The sequence below is a fragment of the Tachypleus tridentatus genome, chromosome 4 (genome assembly GCF_004210375.1).
Source record: "Tachypleus tridentatus isolate NWPU-2018 chromosome 4, ASM421037v1, whole genome shotgun sequence".
NCBI lineage: Eukaryota > Metazoa > Arthropoda > Merostomata > Xiphosura > Limulidae > Tachypleus > Tachypleus tridentatus.
In genome coordinates this window covers 59,287,274-59,313,027 of record NC_134828.1, presented here as the reverse complement: position 1 = coordinate 59,313,027, position 25,754 = coordinate 59,287,274, and the positions used below count along the sequence as shown (strand labels likewise).

At 33.2% G+C, this 25,754-nt stretch overlaps 1 long non-coding RNA gene across 1 annotated transcript; it reads right to left on the bottom strand.

Annotated features, from left to right (window-relative positions):
• Positions 1-3,721: 3,721 nt before the first annotated feature.
• LOC143249215 (uncharacterized) lies at positions 3,722-22,660 on the bottom strand. The gene is made up of 3 exons (XR_013027636.1): positions 22,228-22,660; positions 19,444-19,521; positions 3,722-4,068 (listed from the first exon to the last, which is right to left on the bottom strand). It is a non-coding gene; the product is annotated as an uncharacterized LOC143249215 (long non-coding RNA).
• Positions 22,661-25,754: the final 3,094 nt, after the last annotated feature.

The following is a 25,754-nucleotide window of genomic DNA, read 5'->3' as shown; positions in this document are numbered from 1 at the left end:
CATTCTATTTGAAAATATTACATTACGTTATCTTATATTATCTCTGCTCTTATATGTGAATTAAAGGAAAATTATTCTGCTTTAATCTGTTCGTCGAATATATGTGGTAGTGGTCATGTTAGTTATACAAAAATACCTTACTCTTACTCAAGCTGTCACACAGACACACACATATATATATATTTAATTTACTTTTGTTTCGGCTTGTTTTAAATTATAACAAATTAGTACATATATATATACATATACATGGTACACTTACTGTATATTATTCTAGAAATTACCTGCTCTATAAATACATATTATGCATATTCCTCCAATACTATTCTCAGATACTCTCAAAGTGATATAGTTTGTTTGTTTTTAGAATTTCGCACAAAGCTACACGAGGGCTATCTGTGCTAGCCGTCCCTAATTTAGCAGTGTAAGACTAGAGGGAAGGCAGCTAGTCATCACCACCCACCGCCAACTCTTGGGCTACTCTTTTACCAACGACTAGTGGGATTGACCGTCACATTATACACCCCCAAGGCTGGGAGGGCGAGCATGTTCAGCGCGACGCAGGCGCGAACCCGCGACCCTCGGATTACGAGTCGCACGCCTTACGCGCTTGGCCATGCCAGGCCCCTCAAAGTGATATAAGCAGTACTCTACACCATACAGTAAGTGTTTTATATACACTTTAATAGCATTGATCCGACGTAGTATACAGATGATGCTCTTCAGTAATATTCTTAGCTACTCTCTGAGTAATATATATCTCAGTAACAATGGTGTGACCTACTCTACAAATGATATCTACATTATTCAAGCTACTTTTGAAGTGTCATTATCACCACTACTCTACACCCTATTACACACGAAATATAAATTTCAATAGCATTCATATGGCCTGAACTATCAGGCTATCGCATGTAAAATGTCAGATTTTTAAAGGAAAATATGAAACAAGTACATATTTTTGTTGTTGCTCTTCACAGCGGGATGTTTGCGAACTTGTACTGCTAGAAATAGGATTTCGATACCCGTGGTAGGCAAAGCAGAGATAGCCCTTTGTGGAACTTTGTGCTTAAATGCAAAACAAACAGACTTTTTGATGTTTAATTTATTTAATCAAAATAAAATCTTTTAGACTAAATATTCTTCTTCTAAGGAGTTCTCAGTTTATAAATGCTATCTTTAAAGAATTGGTTGTTTTTTGATGCAATGAAGGCTTCAAAAGCACTTTCAATTGACCTTCTAGTTGCAAACGTTTTTCCTTTCAAAAATGTCCAAATATTTATAAAGGTTATTATCTGTAGGGAGAAAATGTGATGAACGTGGAGGATTAGGTAACATTTCATACTGAAGTTAATTTAGTTTCTGGATAGTAACGCGTGAGACATGGGGTCAAGCATTGTCATGAAGCAGTATGGGTCCACTGCGATTGATGGTTGTTGGATATTTTCGTGACAGCTTTTGAAGCATAATTTTAAGTTCACAATAATATTTCTCTGCTGTGATCGTTTCTTTCTGATTTAAGAATGAATAATGAATCATACCTGCTGACGACCTCCGAACAGTGGCTTGATTATGATAATCGTCTCACTACCCTATTCTACGTATATTATATACATGTCACGAGCACTGATGTGATTTACTTTACAAGTGATATTTACGTCTCTTCAGTACCATCCCGAGGTTCTCTCTCAGTGATACATAAGCACTATAGTCCACTATTCTACTTGTATTATATTTGGTGTGAGTAACACTAATGTGATCTAGTCGATAAGTGATGTGTACATAGTTCCGGTACTATCTGGAGGTACCCTATCGGTACAGCTGTTTTGTATACTATTATCACGTGTTATATATATACACATGATATGTAGCACTGATCTAGCATGTTTAAAATAGGTATTTATATGTTTCGACTAGTATTTTCAACTTAGTGACACATAAACTACTCTAAACTATTCCACACGTGATATATCCACTTCAGAATCATTGATGTGATAACTACATATGTAAGTGCTATTTTACACGTGATATCTTTTCTATCGTTTCAGTGCTCTTTTCAACTGCTTTCTGAACGATATATCATTACTACAGTACATCATTCAACTCGTAATTTATAGACTTTAGAAGCACATATTTTACAAGTATGATGTACACTGTTTCCATGCTATTATTCTAAGTTTCTCCACTCCACACTAAACTGATATAACGCCACTACGCTACGTTATTCAATATATGATAAACAGAGTTCAGAAGCATTGTTATTAGTTACTCTATCAGTTATACTTAGTTTTAATGCTGTTGTCTGATTTGCTTTAAGTTATATGTAAGCTTTATTTTTCGTTATTCTACGAATGAAACAAACATCGATGAGTAATATCAGAATATTGCAAGCTAGTTCTCGTCTACTCTCTTAAGTGATATATAAACTCTAATCCACTTATTTTTCTGATATATTCAATTAAATAGCATCATTGTCACCTGATTCATTAATATTATGTTCTGATCAGAGTAAGATACCAATTTGAGCAAATTTAAAAACTCAACCTGATAACGATTATCGCTAATCAAGCCCAATTTTCTTACGTTATCAGCTATAGAGTTTAACTTTTATTTCTCCAGTGCTGTTATCCACCACTATTATTTTAGTGACAAACACTTCTCTACATCATTCAATACGTTATATACCTTGCAGTAATGTATACAAAGTTCCATTACTACTATTATCAGTTACTCCCTAGTCATACTATATTTATATGTTTGCAATACTTCCACATAAATACAGAAATATTAAGGTAAGAATTCAACATTAAGGATATTTGTATATAACTCGATTAGATATTTAAAAGTAAATTTAATGATAAAACTTGTGTTTATTGAAGCTGAAAAAAGTAAAACCATACATCATTCGAATATCAAAATAAAAAAATTTACAATTATTCAATTATCGAAACAAGTAGCTTAGATATTTATTATTAATTAATTTATGTTTCGTTACCACAAGGTTAAACTCTGATTTCGGTATTATGGGGTTCTTTTTTACTCTAGATACCATAGAAACCCCAGTCTGAGTTCGAATGAAATAAGTTTCCCAATTACCATAATTTAATTTTAAAATATTTTTCTATACATATAATATCCTGACCAATCATAGATTGACTTGGAGTTTTAAGATTTAATGTGTAGTTATTTCTCTTAACAATCACGGACTGAGCTTAATTTTTAAAGGTTTTATGTGTCCTTAATTATTTAAACAAAGTTAAACTTAAACGTTTTGTATATATTTAACTCTCTCAACAGTCAAGAACCGGGTTGGATTTTAAAAGATCTATGTGTAATTATGGCTTCAAATATCAAAAACTAAGCTTGATTTTTAACGCTTTTGTGTGTACTTAATTTTCTAAACCGTCAAACACCGAGTTTTAAAGCTGTTTTTAATTAACATATTATTATAGGCTAAATTAGAATTTTATTCTCTTTGTCTTATTTAGCACGAATATTTGAGTTTGTATATATTGTTCAATGGTTAGTTGTGTACCTATTTTAAATGGAGTTCATAAGTTTAATTGATATGTGAATAAATAATTTGTACTTAATCCCTCAAACAATCAAGATTTCAGTTCGAAAAGATACAAACTATTTTTTATTAAAAGTCTATTACATATTGTACTATGGTTTAAAATTTTGTAATATATTGTTTGAAGTCAGTCTATGAAACTATGCCCTATGGAACAAAATCATTTTTAGAAACTTTTCGTATTACGGTTTCAAATACAGTAATAAACCACTAGTCTTCTGACTTAAATCGAGTTTTTATTCAGCACAACTAAGTAAGTTCTACAATATTTGCAGTTTTTCGATTTGTGTCTGAGTTGGCTCCCGTATTACAGTACAATAGTACATTCTACTAATTGTTTTTTTTTTCATATTTAATTGAATTATCTATATGAAGTAACAACATTTATATGTTTCCATTAACTAAATTTTGAGATAATTTTAGTGCTATATAACCAACAAAGCACAAAAGTCATGACAGTCCACGTGCTATTTCGTTCTCCTCCACCATTTGTCCTGAAAAACAAAAACAAAACAAAAAACGATTAGGGATCTATTAGGTTGAGGAATAATTCGTGAGCGTTTTTAAATAATTTCATTCAAGCATTACATGCAAGACTATACAATACTTCAATGCATGAACACATTACACCCAAAACATTTATTATGATACTTTATTTCATGTAATACCTTGGTATATAGTATGCATTGTTTTAAACGAAATTGCAAGATATTAAATGCGAAAAGCAGATGGTGTCGAAAATGCTCGATTTTGTCCACTTGACATTCCATTTAATGAGCTGAAAATGAAAGCAAAAATTAAAGACATATGAAAATCAAACACACCATCTATTAGAGCAAAAAATTATCTACCAAATGACAAGAAATATTTTGCGAAAGCGTTTCATTTATGAATATATTTTTGTAACTTGAAAAAACGCTCACGAATTATTCCTCAACTCAATACAAGGCATAGGATAACCTAGGTTTCTGGGCTGCGGCGGATGTGCTCGCCTGACGTGCCATTGTTTTCCTAACGATCTTTTTCTCAGCTCGTGGCCAGCTCGTGGGTCGTTGACAGCAAGCATCTGTCGTGGGTCAACAAGTTTTGCACCCACACTTGGTCGGAATCGGTCATAAACCTTCGTTCCAGTCTCATACAAAGAATATGAAAACAATAATTTTTCCCAACTACTGGCCACTGCTAAATGTGAAAAGTCTAAAAGTGTCATAGATCCATCGGAGGTGAATGTCCTAGAGAAGTGTCCGTGTAACAAATGAAACACTTAAAAACAACAACACAAACATATATTTATAATCAAGGCGAAAATTAAACGAAGTTGAAAAGCATAACCTTGTTACGTATCACTTATGGTTAAGAATCCACTGAAAAAGACTGTCCGATATAGCAATAAAACGCACCACCTTCACGTTGAAAGATACTATCACGTGTTATGACACTATCCATCATAAATTAAAGCTGATGTTCTACGGTACGTATCTACACGTGCAGATTCATAAGTTAAAGCACTTACAGGCATTCCTTAACGAATCTTTATTATTAATATTATCTGCCTCATTGAATGTTTTGTTTGGTTTGTTTTGAATTTCGCGCAAAGCTACTCGAGGGCTATCTGCGCTAGCTCTCTATAATTTAGCAGTGTGAGAGTAGAGGGAAGGCAACTAGTCATTACCACCCACCACCAACTCTTGGACTGCTCTTTTACCAACAAATGGTGGGATTGACCTCACATATAACGTCCCTACGGTTGAAAGGACGAGCATATTTGGTATGACGGGGATTCAGGCCCTCATTGAATAATACGAAGGAAATACTGAACTTAAAGAGGATTTTTGTCGAAATTATGGATATCATAAATATTATTTGTTTGTACTAAATGTAAAGCAATACAATGGGTTTTATGTGTTGTTCCCACATGTTGTGGTATCGAAAGCCAGTTTCTAGCGTTATAAACCTACAGATTTACCACTTAGCTACTGGGTGTTGATACAAAAATTGGAAAAAATAATATACAGACATTCACAATTCCTTAAGATTTATTATCTGACTGGTTGAAAGAAAAATGAATGAATTCCTTTCTAGGGATGTATAGCATAATCAATTCGAAAATATATGTATACTCATAAATTATGATGAGTTGAGTAATTCAATGTAAGAAACTAAAACGTTATGTTTATAAATAAACTATGGTTATGAAATATGAGTGTGAGTAACACATAAAAAATGAACATGAAAATGCGTATTTTCAATATCTAAGTCATATAAAGTGTATTTTGTTGATAAATTCACACAGAAAATTCCAACTTGATTGAATCTAAACACAATAACTTCACATAACATTTACAGGCAGACCAAATGATTTAACCCTCGTCTAGGTAAGGTTTGAAGTATGTGTTAGCTTAACTAACCTAAAATACAACAATACTATCAGTATTTGTTTATTTTAGATCAAAGTCACGTTAGGCTATCTGCCGTGTCCACTGAGAGGAATCGAACACTGGATTTTATTAGTGAAAGAACATAACCTTACTTCTGTCCCACTGGAAAATATTTTGTTAGTAGTTCCTTTTATTAAATTACTCAATGGCTCAGCAGTACGCTTAAGATATTCTAAAGTTAAAATTCGAGGTTCGATCACGGCGGCGGACAAAGCGCAAATAGATCATTTTGTAACGTTGTACCAAACGAGATATTCATTAAATAACATTATATAAACCAGGACTGGAACAGCTACTTAATTCTGAAAGTTATATAGAGTGTTTGGCCTGAAATTGTTAAAATTGACGCTCATAATATTCTGAAAATTACACACAGAAAGAAATTACATGTATATAATACGCATTCTACCATGAGTGGCTAAATTTAGTCGAATGAGTTGGTTTTAAAACAAAGCTATCGAAACGCATAATTTTTATAGCTTATCAGGCCATGTTTATCTTCAGGTTTTGAGCAGAACAAATTTTTATAAATTCTATTAGTAAATTAAAAACTCTTATAATTGTAATGGTTTTACAATTAGGTTTATTTGAACTTGATATAATGTACTGATTCATGTCAAGTTTTGCAACTAATAATATACAGCCAAAATGAAATTATAACCGTGGTAGGAACAACAAGTTATAAGTCACTGTTATATGGGTCATAGTTTAATTGTTACTAGAATTTGAGGGAAACGTAGTTGGTGGTTAGTGAATTGAACTAAAAGATCCAAGGTGTTTGAGTTCGAGAACTGATGTTTTTAAACACACTTTCAGCTATAGGTGTATCATAAGAGTAGCAGGCAATCTTGGTAGTTTCTTAAATTGTTCGCCTCAGGCATCGTTTGCTCCCGACTGGTAACTTTATTTTCCTTTTTTCAGAATTATGAGCGAATATATGTGAACCAGAGCGGTTGTTATCCTGACTCTTTAGAACATTGTGTATACGAGCCGCTTAAGTGAACAATCAAATAATAATACATAAAATAGAAACATCCATAATTATTACTGAATACCCTGTTAAAAATTTTTATACTGATGGTTGTAGATTAATAAGTAGTGCTTTTATTTAAAAAAAAAAATGTTTCCTTCATGTCTGACACTGAAAACTGTTTCTGAATGAAATCCCGTTATCACAAAAAAAAAAATTAAAATCGCGTTTCGAAAGCTGGTGCGTTATAAGAGTAAAAATCAAATACCACTATTTCGTTAGCAAAGAATAGCTCAGAACTTCTTGGTGAACGCTGTTAACTAGGCCTTTCCTCTAGCTTATCATTTCAAAATTAGGAATGTCTAACATAAATAGCCTTTAAGTAGCTGGCCCGGCATGGCAGGTGGTTAAGGCACTGAACTCGTAATCCGAGGGTCGCGGGTTCGAATCCACGTCACACCAAACATGCTCATCCCTTCAGCCGTAAGGTCTATCTCACTATTTGTTGGTAAAAGAGTAGCCCAAGAGTTGGTGGTGGGTGGTGATGACTAGCTGCCTTCCCTCTAATCTTACACTGCTAAATGAAGGATAACTAGCGCAGATGACCCTCGTGTAGCTTTGCGCGAAATAAAATACATTAAACCAAAACTTAAATAGCCTTGTACGAATATCTGGAAACAAATAAAGAGCAGAAGAAGAGTCGAATAAAACAATACTTCGTAGTTAGTATAACTATTTGATATTCATATCTCTTATATTCATTAGGTAAAAAATTCGACACTAAAAAGTACGATTACGGGTTTATATTTCGTAATTTAAATTACTGGAAAACAGAACAATGTCGCAACAAAGATACATCGAATAATTTTAGAAAAACGTCTGGAACTGAAAACATAGCTTCAATATATACTTTTTTTATAAAGTAAACGAAAGTAAATCAGAAATCCTTTGATTTCCACTTCCCATTCAACGCCATTTGGCTACACACGGCTCTGTTAAGAAAGAAAGTAAACAATTAAACTTACGTTTCTCAACGTAAACTTCGTTTGTTTTGAATTTCACACAAAGCTACACGAGGGCTATCTGCGCTAGCCGTCCCTAACTTAGCAGTGTAAGACTAGAGGGAAGGCAGCTAGTTATCATCTTCCACCGCCAACTCTTGGGCTACTCGTTTACCAGCGAATAATGGGATTGAGCGTCACATTATAACGCACCCACGGCTGAAAGGGCGAGCATGTTTAGTATAACCGGGATTCGAACCCACGATCCTCAGATTAGGAGTCGAGTGCCTTAACCACCTGGCCGTGCGGGTCCTCTCAACGTAAAACAACGAGAGAAACGACTAACATCTCCGAAAATATCGAATGCTCAAATGTAATTTTGCTATAAGCATGTTAAGGACTATGGAAATTAAGTTTAAAAACATCACTTTAAAATTATTTTTATAAAATAGCTCAGCTATATACAGACAACTTAGTACTAAAAGAAAACAACGGAAATGCTTGTGTGAATCCCATTATGTAAAGTAATTACTTTGTATGGCTTGCACCAATGATATATATAAACGTTTTAACCACTAAGTTTGAAAAAAATAGGTACAACTTCATTTTTTTAATAATAGGTGTGAGCTCAACAAACCAAGAGCATGCACAGAATACAATATATAAGCACTCGGACATTTTCGTCATTCTTTATAAGACTGTGGCATTAATATCACATACAACGAGTTACACATCTTGGAAAGTGCGGCTAACAAAAGAAAAATCTTATACATTAAAAAGATCCTTGCTTACTATTCCAAGATCTCATCTCCTTCCCCAGAGGCTCAGCTGAAAGTCTGAGAGCTTACAGTGCCAAAACCCGGGTTTCATTTTAGTTGTTGTTTTTTTTACAATCAACGACTAGTGAAATAACTTCCCTATTTTTTTCCCCTTTTACCTCACAGCACTTTGGCACAATGTCAACAGCTCATTGTGCTCTTGATTTTACTTCTGCTAAAGAGATCGGTACGTGTTTTTTTTTCTCGGAGTTCTGGTTTTACTGAATACATTTTATAGCACAATACCTAATCATAACACTAACGGCAGAACTGCCACGAGCACAGCGTGAGGCTTAAGCCACGCGTTCCCTGCATAAACCGAGACAGTACAGTGATTAGAATAAAACTCCTAATAAAGATTAAAGGCTTCTGCTCAAGACGGGTATGTGTCAGTAGTCCCCCATGGAAGTTGAGTATTGATGAAACTAATTCTATGCTATTATGGTAGTTCTAAATCGAACTAAACTAGCTCAAATTACAGCTTTATTTACCCACTTCATTATTGACAATAGTTAGTGTACGCGTGCAGGCAACTTAAAAGAAAAGACTAGAACCATAATGTGACTGAGCTTTCTGAATATGAAGTTGGCACAGAAATATAAACCAGACAGTTTTTTTTGTCTGCTGTCTAGACCAAAAAGAGTCATAAAATCATCCGGATATTAGTGATTATGACACGTACACAATTTGTTGTCTGAGAAGCGAAAACTTAGTTGTTCTTGTTTTGAACCATGATATTTACATGTATAGATATTATGTAAACAAAATGTATTCAAAGACAGTATTGACGAATCTCACTACATTGGTTATTAAACTTCCATTACTAGAATGACACAGGTAAGATTTCTCCATGTGAAGTAATTGGAGCACATACAAATGTTAAAATGTAATTTCTTAGGGCATTTCAGTTATCAAATTTGCCAAATTCGTATATATTTATTTACAGTCCACCACATTTGAAATTCTTTTATTTTCTTTCAAAACGAGAATGAAACCATATCCTTGTCGGAATCTTTCCTACAACTCTACTGTTTTGTCCCTTCCAGAACACAGCTTTAGTTTCTAAATGAGAGTACAAAGTTACACAAAGGGATATCTGTGCTCTGTTCATCACGGGTATCAAAACGTGGTTTCTAGTGTTATAAGTCCACAAACCGGCCTTCCAGAACACAGCTTTCTTAAACGTATAGGATTTTTATATTGTTCTTTTTCTTTGTCTACCAATAATTTAGACATTAGTGATTCAAAGTTAGCATTAAGATCTTTTGTGAAGCATCTTAATAATTTGTTTTATATATTAGAATTTTATGTTATACAATTTAATTTGATTAAACATAATGGACAGTTTACTACTAAAATATAAATCTACAATTGTACACTATAGAGCAGAGATAGGCGGTTTCTCTTCAGAAGTAGAAACTTCAAATCCACTCTATGGAAGTCAAATAAAAAGTTTAACTTAAAGTGAAGTTTAGCCCATGCATTATGTGTAAGTTTTAACATCAAATGGATTTTAGCTAATTATCTATACATTTTAACGTAAAACGCATTTTAGCCCACTGTCTATACATTTTAACATAAAGAGCTAACTTATCCATTATTTGTACATTTTACCTTAAAAAGGATTTTAGTCTACTATTTACAGAAAGGTGTATTAGTTTCTACTGTTCAAAATCAACTACGAGGATAATGATTTCTTGATAACAACAAACCAAATTTTTGAGAGATCTGGGGACTTTCATTTACATGTGCCAGCTCGTGAATAGCACACTCATTATTAAAGCGACTTAAAATATAAAACAGTAATACTACATAACAGCTAAAACAGTATTTATTATTGCATAATTTGTAGAAACAGTGTTCAACAAAGCTAAAACATTTATTATTTCGTGGTTTATATAAATACTATTTAAAATAGCTAAAATAACATCTAATGTTAGTAGTTTACCTACCTAGCTATTGTCGACACTGTATAAAAGACTTGTTCTGGTTTTGAAATAAATCAGTTAAGTGTTTACTTATTAAGGGATTATATTTATATTGGTATTGTTTCTAGCAGACGTCTAATTAAGTTTACGTTTAACCTTATTTCATTCATTAGTCACTACGTACTTAATTTAAAATATATGTATATCAAATAAAAAATTAGATTAAAAATAAACCAGTAAACTACTGGAAAACTGGAACTATGTAACTAAAAGCAATAAATAATCACACCTAGTATACTACATAGGGTTTACTTGTCCTGATGGTCCCCACTAGTGGGTCAACGGTAAGTTTACCGATTTACAACGATTTCCTGAAGTGGGCATGGTTCACTTCGTATGTTTACACTAACAAAGCAACGGCGGTCTTACTTTGATGAAATTTTCTATATATATTCAGAACTATTTATTTCATTACAAGGCCGATTTACGTCACAAATCTGTCTACTGTACGTTAGCTTTCAACACTATGTTTGAGCCAACCAAAGCCACGTCATAAACTTGACTGGTTTGTGTGGTTGAACGTGATTTCAGTTTATTTCCAAGTTTGGTTGAAAGCTTGTAAATTTCCCCCTTATAAACCATGTTTTGTTTGTTTGTTTTTAATTTCGCGCAAAGCCACACGAGGGTTATCTGCACTAGCCGTCCGTAATCTAGCAGTATAAGACAAGAAGGAAGGCAGCTAGTCATCGCCATCTTTTAGGCTACTCTTTTACCAACGAACGACATTATAACTCCCTATGGCTGAAAGGGCGAGCATATTTGTTACGATGGGGATTCGAACCCGCGACCCTCATATTACGATTCAAGCGCCTCAATCACCTGACCATGCCGGACCTATAGACGATCTTCAGCTTCAAATTTCTGTTTATATCCTAATAACAGCACCAGGAAATGTGAACAGTTTCAAGATAATCCCTTTGTTTTTTTTAGTATGTAAATCTACAGATTTACAACGCTAAAATTAGGGGTTCAATTCCCCTCAGTGGACTCATCAGATAGCCCGATGTGACTTTGCTATAAGAAAACACACACACACATACTAAAATAAATTGCCTTAAAGATCTGTAGAACTACAAATTCTGTTTTTGTTCTATACACAAAATAAAAGTTTGTAGTGAAATGCTTTCTTTTAAAACATTACAAAATATTTAACTCTGTGTAATTAAACAACCGAAATTCTTCAAGATATCTTTCTAATGATCCTGTGTTACTACATACACAGAATCGCAAAAAAAAAGGATAATCTGTAAACATGTTGAAATCAAAGCAAATAACTTTGTTCTTAATAAGCAGAATTCTACGATTATGTAGCTATGTATATTTGATTTAAAATCAAACATTACCATTACCAACTGGTAATAAGTATGATGTGTTTAAATTGTATATTATTAGTAGTGTTGAAATTAGGAATTATTTGAATGATTTTTTGTCTAACGATAAATAGCTGCATATTTTTACATTTCGGACACTCACTACAAATAAACCGCTATAACGTGATTGCTTTGATCACATTTTGAGTTATGAGCTAATTTAACTAGAGTTTTAAAAGATGACTCAATACTCTATTCATTTTTTAATATATTATAAAATATTAGTATGAAGAAATATTATTAGAAATATATTCGTAATTGAAAAGAAGTAAAATCGTAGGGAACTTTAACCTAGATACTTATCATTCTGATAAGGCTGAATGTAATAGAAGGTAGTTGGGAATGACACATCGCTGTGAGATTAAAATAAACATTTGTAAATGGTCGACTACACTAATGCTTTCGATAAAATACAATTACTGTAAACGAGATGCTTAATAAACGTGCTCTGCCACTTTCTTTGTTCACACTCGCACACACACACGCACAAAACGAATTCAATTCTGGTAATTAATACATTATTTAAGGTAACTTCACCCATTTTAAAAAATTATATCAAAATGGAACTTGGAGCGAATTTTGAGTTAACTAAAACCGATCAAGTCTAACTCGTTTATGTCTTCTAGAACTTATTTCTAATTTTTTCGCCAGAAGTAAAAGAACTGAGAAACACCAATGCTAACTGACATGTTTTACAACTGATGTGAAATCATCAAACATGTTCCATTCTCTGGAGCAGTTAGTGTGTTACAAGAATAACGGTCAAATCACTTTACGATCAGAATAACTCCAGTTTGCGATTAGTGCTACTGGCCAGCTATTTTCTCCCTAAGATAACAGTTAAAAATTTATAAACGATTTTTGTAAATTTGCGAGAAGATCCTGAAATACAACTCGTCATGCTGTTTATATCTAATAAATACGCAACAGAATAAGTCTTGTACATTTTTTTTCAAAATTCACGTTCCTACATTAAAAGAAAACTAGTAGACAAAGTTACAAAGTGTACAGTAATACGAACTAAAACACACAGTGTTTAAAACTAGTTTGGGTTTTACAGGCATAAAAACTTATTTATAACTTTACCAGAACAGCTTCACATTATCCTTTAATACGCAATATTAGATTAAGGAAAGGATCTGCTTTTTTCCAATTCAACATTGATTCGTTGTTGTTAGGAGCAAAGCTACACAAATGGCTATCTGCGCTCTGTCCACCACAAATATCAAAACCAGGTTTGAAGCAGTATAAATCCACAAACATACCACTAGGGAACTAACATTGATTTGGTGAAATTTTGCAGTTGCTGATAGTATACAAAAGCGACTAAACTGCTTTCTAATTTACGGCTTGTGAAACAGGAAAAACAAACAAAATTCTACATATAAAATAATTTGTAAATATTCACAAAAAACAGTCAACCTTATTTATACTAAGATATGTTATTAGAAAATAAATTTGCATAAGTCAAATTTATGGAACTTACATATTTTTTGTTTTGAGAAGCAAAAGCAGTTCTTTTTAATTTTCTACGATCAGGTTCAATACACTGTTATATTACTATTACTGACACTGTCTAATAACACCAGTGTACTGGTTCTCGCTGTAGTTTAACCTTTATCTGTGACGTTCCCATCAAAGCAATAAAACTTTTACTTAGTAATTCTCTTAAAAGACCTCAAAACAGGGAACCTCTTAACAAAATAATCACTAACCGAAAAATAATCATCTTTATCTATATTTTTATAAACAAAATTCCCAATAAAAGTTACTTTTCAGTTTCAACACCTTTATTCAGGCAATATCTTCAGTACAAAGACTTCATTTTTGGATTTTATATATAGAAAAAAAAGAAAAAAAGAAATTCAGGATTTACTGACTGGATTCTATTAACGGAAATGTTTATTCAGGTTCACTGACTTGTTCATGAACTTATCAAGCGTCTTTATGAAATTATCTATCTTCAATAACTGTCACGCAAGTTCTCGATGACTTATAAGTATTACTTTTTTCTAACACAGGAAATACTGATAAGATCTTGCCGTGAAGTCATATGTTGACTTTAAAAAATCTTTATAAGAGGCTAACTTCTTAAAGTAAATTTTACACAAATTTAAATTATTATTCCATACATGGATTTAGCGTTCAGAATTTTTAATATTATAATCTTAATTAACCTACAAAATATTCTGACTAACATTTTACATTCGATTTTTAAATGTACTTTTTTTCAAATCGAAGTTAATGTTTCCACTAAATATATAATCTGATTTATATATGCTGTAATTTTTTCCGTTTAGGGTCAGTCGCATGGTAAAACTAACGCTTTCACTGACACGTGTATTATTTCACGTGTTGTGAAAAATTTTATCATTACGAGATATTTGGTATATGCCATTTTATGCTCTAATTAATTTCAAAATTGCATAAACTCTTGTTCTATATTATTTAGTCTCAATACGACAAACAAACCAATCTCTTGTACTTTCGTCTGTTTGCAAGACAGTGTGAATTACTTTACATTATCATCTAGTTTTAGATAATTTAACATGGCTTAACGTTGATGAGGACTACTATGCATCATCATTGTGATTTAAAATTACTTCACAACTTCATCATCTGGGGTTAAGATAACACGGAGTACCTCATGTATCTAAAAGAAAACACCAACACAACATCATTTCTTCTACATCCAACATAACATTATTTCTTCTACAGCCTCACCAACTTCTGAGATAACATCATTTATTGTATAGACTCATCTAACTCCAAGACTACATCATGTATCATGATAGAGTCTTATCTGGCTCTAATACATCATACTTACTGTATTCTGCAGTCTCGTTTATCTCTAAAACAACATCTTGTACTTTACAGCATTGTGTTCTAGCTCTAAGAAAATGTTATGTATTTTAAGAGTCTTATTTAGCTCCAAGACAGCATCTACTCCACAGTTTCATTTACCTCAAAAGCAACATGCTGTTTCCTACGGTTTCATATAACTTCAAGATTACATAAGATGTACGATATCGTCTAGTTTCATAATAGATTTGTAGTGGATTATATCCTTTAGAGTTATTGGTTACTGATGTTGGTTGGGTTCTGTGAGATTAATCTGTAAAATAAAAACAATGCAACGTCTAGTTCACTTAATTTCTGAAAACGAAAACGTTTTACTTCCTCGTATGTATGTTTTACGTGTTAACTAATAAAGTTTGTTTGGAAGGCTTAAGTTCACAATGCTATAGTCGACGCTTGCACAACGATTTTGCTTATCGCTATTTTTATTTCACGTACTCTACTTCTGATATCCTTCTATACAATAAATATTTCGTTTATACACAAAATCAGCATTCATAAAACTGAACTAATCGAGCGAAACAGACAAATTGAATAACAAGTTCGCTAACTCAGTGATCATTACGACTTACAATCAATAATCACCTACTTTATTCCAATTACTTAAATCGTTTTCTAAATTTCGTTTTAGCCATTAAGCCGCGCCCTATCGTGATGTAAAAGCCCTTTTGAAAAAAACACAGACACAAAAGTCTAAATGTAAAAACATATAGCTTACAAAATGCTATATACTATTCTATACAAGTATATAGTTTCAAAATAGTGTTAAGCGTTTTCTAACTTTAACTTAACTGGTAAAATAGAGTTTTGAAAACAATTTTCGATGTTTCAAGTGTGCATTTTATCTTAACAATTAGCTAACAGTGTTTTACAGTCTCACCTATCTTCAAAATATCACTTGATCCCATGGTAACAAACACTGTTCCATATCGGTGCCTAGTTTCAAAATAGTCTTTAGGCCGTCTTTAAGATGAACTGGTGTATTTTACGTATCTCACACGGCTGGTATGGGTACTAAAACTTTTATTATAATAAAGTAGTGAACAACGTTTCGGCCTTCATAAGTCATCTTCACGAATCACGAATGGTGCATTTTACATTTTTGTTTAGCTTTAAACGATGTGGAGTGTTTTTACGGAGCCATTTAATGTGCGTAACATAAGGAAACATCGACATGAAGTTCAAGGCGACACTATTTCGCACAGTTTCTTTCTTACATTATTGGAAGTGATGTATCGTCTCATCTATATATCGTGATTATCATGCTACACATGACTTGTATTTAATAATTATTCTGGTATAAATAACTTGTTTTTATCATAATTATCTAGTTCAAGATAATTTGTGTTTAACATGGTCATCTTGTTAAAAATAACTTTTCTTTACCACAATTACCTGGATAACTTGGGTTTCACATGGCCATCTAATTCTAGATAACTTGAGTTTAACGTAATTATCTAGTTCAAGGCAATTTTGTTTAATTTAGTTATCTAGCTGTAGTTATCTTATAATTGTTAATAGGATTATCTGGTGTTAATCAATAAGCAGTGTTTAACATGGCCAGCTAACGTTACAGTGCTTTGAACTCTTATAATTTTAACACGGGAGGCAACAGTGTTGTCTGGTTCTAAAATTTAAAATAATTCTGTTTTGAATAGATTACATAGTAGTCTAAGCTGATTATTTTACCGAAAAAAAGATGTTTGATAAAAACGTAAAATGTAATGTCTTTAAGTAATGTATATGAGGTATGTTCTTCTACGTATGCTCTCTGTATTTGATGTTCTGTTGCATTATCTGGTTTTGTACATTTTCAGTGGAACCATTTATTCATATCAACTGTAACAGTGAATTCACATGATATGTTTATTTTTATTTCAGGGCACCGAAAATCTGTGATTTTGTCTCGTTTCTTAAGGCTGTCTAGTGTTTTATTTATATTCTACTATAGCTGAATGAACTGTCAAATTCCTATCTCTACGCACAATATAATATTCGAGCTTCATTAAAATATTTGTATTGAGGAACGAAATTCTCTAATAAAGATACGTTTTGTGTGATTCACGTAATATAATGGTTGAAGGAGAAATGTGGGAAGAAATGCTTAACTGTCTCCTTTGGGAATTAGTAAAGTACCGCCAAAGGTAAGATGAAACAGGCTGCACACCTGTTTCAAAGCAAAGTTTCAAGCAATTACTAAAACATCGTAAAAATACCGTCCATTCAATTAGGAAGAAAGTAAGCAGTACCGTGTAGGTGGCTAGTCAGGCGTGATGGCCACGGGCTTCAGAGACACTTTATTTCTCTTCAGTACCCAGCCGTTATATAATTGTGTTCTTGTTGCCGCAATACTCGGACTAACAGCAGTAAATAAGAAACCAAAATACACTGTTTCTGCAATTATAACATTGTGTAATGTTACCCACGACTCAGCATTTTCTTCTACCAAGTTTTGTGATTAAAGAGGTGAATATCCCGTGGTCGTTCTAAGATAGTCCTTTAAGATTTTAATGAACTTTTCTGGTGCCTTTAGGCTATAGTTTTATAATTCTTAGTTATTCTTGCGTGTAACCAAGTATCAGAATCTTCTTTCTTAGCAAAGTAAACATTTCTCATTCGCTATAATCACACCTTGAAAGCATTCTTGAAAATAAAGTGATTATTATTATGAAATCAGTTCTGGTGACCAATCAACGCTTGTTTGGTATCTTTCATTGTTAAGAGGAGACTGTGATTAAATTACAAATTTATCATATTATAACTTCTTATGAATTTATACCTAAAATTAGTTCTTATTAAAATACATTTGTTTCTTTGTTGAATTTCGCACAAATATACTCCAGGAATTTTTGCGCTAGTCGTTCTAAACTTTGTAGTAACAGTCCACAGCAAAGGCAGCTAGTGAACAATGTCCACTGCCAGCTCTTGGACTGCTCTTTACCAATAAATGATGGGATTAACCTTCACATTATAATTCACACATGGCTGAAAGGTCGAGTATGTTGGGCAACAGGTTTCGGTCCTTCGATTCGAGTGTCCAGATACCTCGCCGTGACAAATTATATTATATATATGTATTTATATTAAATTTTGAAAGGTTTATTATATTTGTTCTAAATCCTTATTATTTTATCTTGTTCGTGTAACATCTGAATCACAGAAAAAGTTCGAAAGAATAGCGAGATAACTTGCGTTATGCAGAGTTAAGGCCTAAAGAAATCGATAAAAACCATTATTTAAACAAATTACTTTGAGATGTATATATAGACTGAATTGGAGAAAACACTATTTTTTTATCAGTAGATTTTTATCATATACCAGTCTTACTGTAGTAAAATATTTAATAGAAATGAATAGCACTATATTTTGGATAAGTTTGTTTCAGAATTTCACAAGCTTAGTAACCGAAAAATAGTTTTGAATCGATAGACTTAGAGGAAAGATAGCTAGGAAACATCACCCACCGCCAACTTTTTGACTACTTTTTATACCACGCCTGTCGTCCGAAAGTATATAGCACGTTTTTTATAGCATAGGGGTTCTACTTACGGTTCTATGGGTTCACAGGTCAGGATGCTAACCTGTGACAAATCTACATAATTCATACAGGATGTGTTTACTTAAATGCTTTATAGCTTAATTACTGAATCCTTTAACATCAGTTTGTTTATTTCCTTTGTTTATATTAAAGTTACTAACCTCGCTCCCAGTTTTGAAACGCCAACTTGTAACACTCTCCACTAGCTCTTGAGCAACTTTTTTGACCCTCAAACTGTAACACCCCAATGGCTAAAATGTTGGACATGTTTATGGAGCGCCAGATTTCGAACGATAGACCCGCAGATTGCGAGTCGAGTGCTATAGCTGTTAAACTGTGCAAGGGTATTAGCATTAGTGCTTTTAAGCTTAATTAGTTCAAATAAATGATACTTCAGTTAACAACGTCGTGAAAAGAAATGGCCGACTGTGACCAAGCGGTTAACGTATAACCCAAGAGTCTCGGGTTCGACTAAAAGTGGGCGCTCGATTCATGAGACTGACAGACAACCTGGCTATTTAATCAAAAGATGCAGGTGCTTTCATCAGCTTATATTCTTTGTGGCCATCAGTTCGAAATTATGTACAGCTATGCCTAGAGCACAGAGGTTTATGAATCTATAGTTTAGCCGAGTTTGTGCATAAAGTGTCATTTAGATGAACAAACAAATGTAAAGTAACAAAACATAGATTTAAATAGTTGAATGCACTTGAGAGTTTAAATACACTGTTACAATAATATAGCTTTTCGATGGTACAGTGACGAATATCTTGTTTTCTGTTTCTTACTTTGGATTTTTAATCATTTTAAAAGGTTAAATAAAGGTTACCAAAAATCAGTAACCTTCTAAATCCACTAAGGAAGTCAGTCAGATGTACGATACTCACTGATAACATACTTCTCTCTGTCTAGCACTGTTCACGGAATCTCTTGACGTAAAGGGTATGTTTCTACAGCGGCTCATTCTGTGTAAAAAACAACAACAAGTAGTCGTTAAACAAAAAATTGAATAAATACCCTGTTATAGGAAAATTATGTTCAAATATATTTATTTTTCACCTGGTTAAGAACACCGTTTTTCCCTAGAAGCTTATTTTGATAACCTTCTATCTCTGTGTGTGTTTTTCATATAGCAAAGTCGCACAGGTTATCCGCTGTGTAAACCGAGAGGAACCGAACCCCTGACTTTAGCGTTTTAAATCCGTAGACTTACCGCTGTCCCAACGGGGGAGGGGCTTTTTAAACTCTGAAATTATGAAAGTAACTTTTCTATTTATTACTGTGAACATAATTGACTGTTAAGAGTAAACAGCTTATCGACAATTCCTTGCATGAGTATACCATGTTCATTATGGCTTCTGACGGCAGCCGCGTAAAACTAGGAGCGAGGCTAAAGCCCACGATGTTCTGTAAAGCCGCTTTACAGAACCGCTCGAGGCAGTGAACAGTGACCCAAGCACACGGCAAAAGGCTGAGGGTGACGCCGGTCAGGCCCGCTTGTCTTAGTTCTCTCTGAGTAGATGCCATATTTTATCTCAACTGAAGTGCCGTAGGGTTGATCGTGAAATCCAGAGAATCACGCTTTACTATATCGGACAACAGGTGTACTCCTGGCAGCCAGCCAAGTGGTTCGTCCACACATGAAACATCATTCGTTGAAGTTGGAACTTTAAACAGGTAAATAAAAAAGAGTCAGGCCTTACACGTAAATTGTTTCTAATTTGTATTAGTTTCAAGTTATTACAATACGGAATAAATTATTCTATAACTTAGAACCAGCAAGAAACAGTCAAAAGTGCATTGGAGTGTGAAAGAAAATAAATGTTTGGGAAAATCCTAGCTGTAAGGTCTGACTCTTTCGGAATAAATAATGATATGAAAAAGGTGTTGTTTACAAAGCGCTAGCAAAAGTTGTAATTGTGAGTCTTATGCAGATAAGACCACGTTTCCTTTTTGTTTACTATTATTAATTTCACAACGTTACTGAACCAATGTCACTAAAGATTATTCCTTTGTTGCTGTTATCGCTTGAAATGAAGTTATTACATCAAGTTCCATTTCAAATGCACCTGAAGAATCATAATAGAAAACATCTATTGTTGTAATAATAACTTGCTCGTCATAGTTTGTGTTTTCTACCTATTATTTCGTACTGCTAAAAACTAACAAAAGCTAACTTGCAGCGAAATACCGGGAAACTAGATAAATGGTTTGGGGTTGAAACCTGTGTATTCGTTAGCATGTGAACACGCTTTGTGCTTCAGTTGCTCCTGTAAAACTGCAAGACAACAGTAATTGCAGTTTTATTTGGTGTTGAGTAATGTTGGGTTGTATGCCAACGAAACGGAGTCTCTGAATTTTCACTGCTTCATAATTACGTTTAATTGTAGGCTCCTCTACTGAGGTGTTTGCAGCCACATTAGATAAATTCAAGCGAAACGTACAGTACGGTTTTTATTCGTTATTATTTGGTGTTAAGAACGAAATAAAGAAAAACAAAACGTTTTTGGTCGCTTAGTCACTAGTGAATATTTTGTTTGATTCTAATTAAAACAACGTTTTTATCTGTGTTTATCATTTAATTTTGTGTTTAAACAATAGCAAAACACTAATGCCATATTTTCTACTCTAGGCTGCTGTACGTACGTATACGTAATTGTTTCAAACATTTGATGAGAAATCTACTTCATCACCGAGAAGTTATATTCTAGCTGCTTTGTTTTTTTCCACGTGAGAAACGTAACTGTTCATTTTTCTCTATAATGTTTCACTGAAGATTAATTTATGTGGATTTCTTTTAGTAAGTTGTGGCTACGTTTCGATGAAGTAAAAATAATTTTACTTGATATATCATTTATAGTTCGGAACACTTGGTACCAAATACTATGAAGTGAAACAAAAAAAAACAAACAAAAAACAAACAAACTCCATTTTCTCCGAACAAATTATGTTTCTCTAACTTAATCATTTTCATTATGTATTTTCTGTTTGCCTAGAAATTCAGTAAAATATTTGGTAGAGCTCATGTTAGCAACGTTTTTTACTTAGCTAATCAACGTTATTTAATAAATTTTCGTAAAAGATAACCTTTAGCAAGAAAATCAATTTATTTCACATATATCAACACTGCATTGTTTTTATAAACTAACTGCTTTGATTAAGGTTTTTATCTCTTCTGTTTTTAATGGCGGCTGTTCATTATTCGAAGGGTGCAGGAAACCATCCGAACGAAACCAATACTCACGCCCACATCTATTTAAAAGAGAGCTTTTATATATTTTAGTACTCCTAATCGTGGTAAATCTCTTAATAGAATAACTGTATATAAAAGCTGTATTTATTTAATGAACAAATATTTCTAAGAATTATAAATAAAATGAAAACGTAAGGCGATACTTTCACATTATTAGTTTTTTGTTGTTATTCTCTCAATTTTGTAGGGCGACTGACAACAACATGTGTAATGACGACACATTTAGTAGCGTTTGGAGAATTTAGTACTGAACAACATCAAGTTATAAGACTGTTTCTAGATTCGTTTACGTTAGATGATTTGTTGCATACATAGTGTATCTTTAATAATATAGATAGAGTTGATATAGATCAGAAAAAACAACATTTTTTTCTTTATGAATTTCGAAATTAGTTTTGTAATCTGTGTCCTAACTTACCTGTACATTTAAGTGGCCTTTTCGTTGAAGAGTCTACGCCATCAAATAGTGTACAGAAGAAGTGTGGTTGGCACCAAAGAACTTTATTACTTAAGAAACTCTCTCTGGTGTTTTCAAATATTTTACCATAGCTTTTATGAGACTGTAGTACAGCCAGCGAGTAGCTGTTCTTCTCGAAGAACGAACTTGTCACTAGGTTAGAGAATGCTGTCAGGTTCTAGTGGTCCTTATATTTCTAACCTTGCTTAATTTCGGTAATTTTATAAATAATTGAGAATTATTGGCATGCGCTAGAGAGTGTGGCGGTTCGGTAACGACTCTTAACTGTGTCTATCATTGGAGAGACTGGTCGTGATTGGTACACTTGGTGAGACCATCATAGAGCCTGTCACTGAGAGCTGACTCCAGCTATATCATCCATATGAAGATTTATGTCTGTTCTTCTGCTTTGAAAATAAAACTTTCAATGTCTATTCTTACCTAAGTATAACCTTAGTCATTTTTACAGCACATATTCAATTGCACAAGAGCTAAGATTTCTTTTCAACTGCCATTCCTTTAAGTACATATTCAACTTCTCAGGTCCTATATGAGTGTAAAATATCGAAACCGACGTTCCTTTTAGGATTGATATATTTCAATCTGTTATAGCTGATATTCATTCAAACAAACTTTCACAAATGATTTTCTTTTAGAAATAAAATAGGATGCGTATATGACAACGTTCTAGCTCGACATTCCTTCCAACACAAATTTCAGAGAAAAGAGAATTCTGTTATTCCTTCGAAATCATATTTATAAACTATATATATAAACATATATATAAACTATATATAGTTTCCATACATTTGCCGAACGTAAAATTTCCATGTTTTTTTCCACACATATTGTACAACATAAAGACCATACACATATATGGTAAAAGTAAAATACTGATACTTCTTTTAGCACAACTTCCAGATCACAGGTATTATATTTGTTAAACTTTCGAACTTGATATTCACTCTAACAAATATTAAAGCTTTAACAACATATTGCGGGATATATATATTTACCAACTATGGAGTGATAATTAAAGAATTAGTAAGAACGTTTAATAAATGTGTTAATTACATGTTCTTACTAGTTTGTGACGAAAATAAAATCAACAACTCAATATAGCCAGAGAATGACACCATAAAATTTCTACAATATAATCTACTTACTGTAACATTATGTTTCATAATGAGACTACATCCTTAACTTAAATGTTTCTAAAGCGAAACTGTTAAATGATTTGAAGCTAGCATACAAAAAAATTCGAAGAAAAGATCTTTCACTGCTGTCTTTATAAATGAAATAACTCAAGAAGCAGAATATTTAAGACAGGGTCTGACTTAGAAACCACACCCCATCCAATCGTGATCAGCATTCTCACCCGTAAGGGGAAGGCATGGTAACAAGGTGGAAAACCTTTCGATCCAAAAAACACGAAGGTCAAGCTGATCGTATCTTTTACAACCAAATAGATAAGGGTTTAACAGCCTTTCAATCACAACTCAAAATCAAAGACTGCTTTCATGAGAGAGAAGCCTGAAATATACTGGAATCAGAACACATGAAGGAGATTATTTAGATTTAAACTTGGTGCTTAGATTGGTGTGGTTTTAATAGCTGAATTTTACATTTTTAATCGATAGTCAAGTTTCATTCATACGTTCCATTCCTCACTCCTCTCTTCCCTAAGAAAAACAACAACAAACAAAAGTGACATGTCGGGCTACAGAATCCATCATAAGTACTCTGTAAGGCACTTCTTCATGCTCATTTTCAAAGCAACATTTTAACTATCACAATCTTAGCTTCAGGGATTAACTGGGAGTTTAGTTTTAGCAAAGAATGGCTAGCAGGCACTTTAGTCCTTCTTTGTTTGATAACTTGTTCCTTAAATTTACTACTATGCAGAAGAGACAACTTTCCCTTGCTCATATTTACTGATTTTGAGATCCTGATTAGAAAGGATAGATAATGCATTATTAAACTTCCTATTCTTCTCCTAAACGAACATTATTAGTACTAAAATACAGTTCAAAGGGTTTTACTTTTAGTGTTTCTTTTTTCAATTGCCTATAAAATTAAATCCATTTTGAAACAAAGAATGTTAATTTGAGTACCATTAGGCATATTTAACTAGTTTAGAGCGTTACCATATTGTTACATTCTATCTTACTACGTCCGATAATTTTCCATCTGGCAATCGTGCAGCTTGACAACAGCCGTACAGCTCAGTTTACATTGCATGAGACTCTGGTGTAAAAGTATGTCATGTCCAACGCATGCCGTTCCTCTTTGATGGCTTTCTATAATCAATATAATGTGAGAGGATGATAGTTGCACAGCACCCGTTCAATCGCACAGAAGTATATAAGGATCCAACCCCTTTCACAGAAATGTGCTTCACGCTATTATATTACCTGCAGTACGCAACGTACACAGCTTGAACATAAAAAAAAAACGACATTACATGCCTCATATGATTTCCCCTATATTTATGGTTTCCTCACGATATTAGAAAAACACGTAGGTTCAAGAAGTCTTGATAGAAATGAATAAAAACACTATAACACGAGTGCTTTCGAAAGGTGGACTTTTCTTCTTCAGGGGCAAATTGGTCTACTGTCAGTTTAGAGAACATTATGAAATTAAACTCATTAGACAACAGCCTACGCTTCCAGTTATTCAATGTAAACATTTTGCGATCTAAGCACCACTGAAAATTGTTTTCTTGTTTCTGTGTGAGACCAGTGTTTGCCGAACTTGAAAGAGTCTGTCAGTTAGAAAACAACGGACGTTTTTATCTTGGTCTGTCACACCATTCCTAAAGTCAAGCTCGTTCACTTTAAGTTGCACTAATAATATACTCTGACGACACAGCGTGGCAGCAAATAGTATTTGCTAACAATGTTGTCATGGTTATGAACCTGTACGATTACTTTAGATTATTTATTCTTTTTTTTTATTAAGTTCTACTTACTGACTGGCTCTTATTCTTATGATTTGGCTACTATCTGCTGCTGTGTTGAGGAAAGTTCTGAGAAAGACTTTTTCTTTGGTAACAATTACCGGAATTCGAACCTGAGCCTTCTAATTAATAATTATAGATGAACGTATAGGTTATTCTACTTAAGTGATCAAATTGGCTGCTAACTATAACAATGACTGATATCCAATCGCTACAATCTCACTGTAAATGCTTCATAACGATGATTCTGCTAAGCAGAAACCCCTGTAATGTCTCATTGAAAGTCGTAGTGACTTTGGCTTGTATCATGAACAACTGGTGAATGCTATAATTATATGAGCATGTATGGACCCCAATAAAGCAGTTATACACTTTAACTGACATATCAGTACAGTAAAAATGCCTGGCAACATGAAAGTGTGTAAATTAGATTATTTCTTCTCTCTTGTCATTTTATCAACCGATCATTCCAAGTAATTAACAAACATTAATGAACAATTTATCTTTACGTGATATTCAAAACATC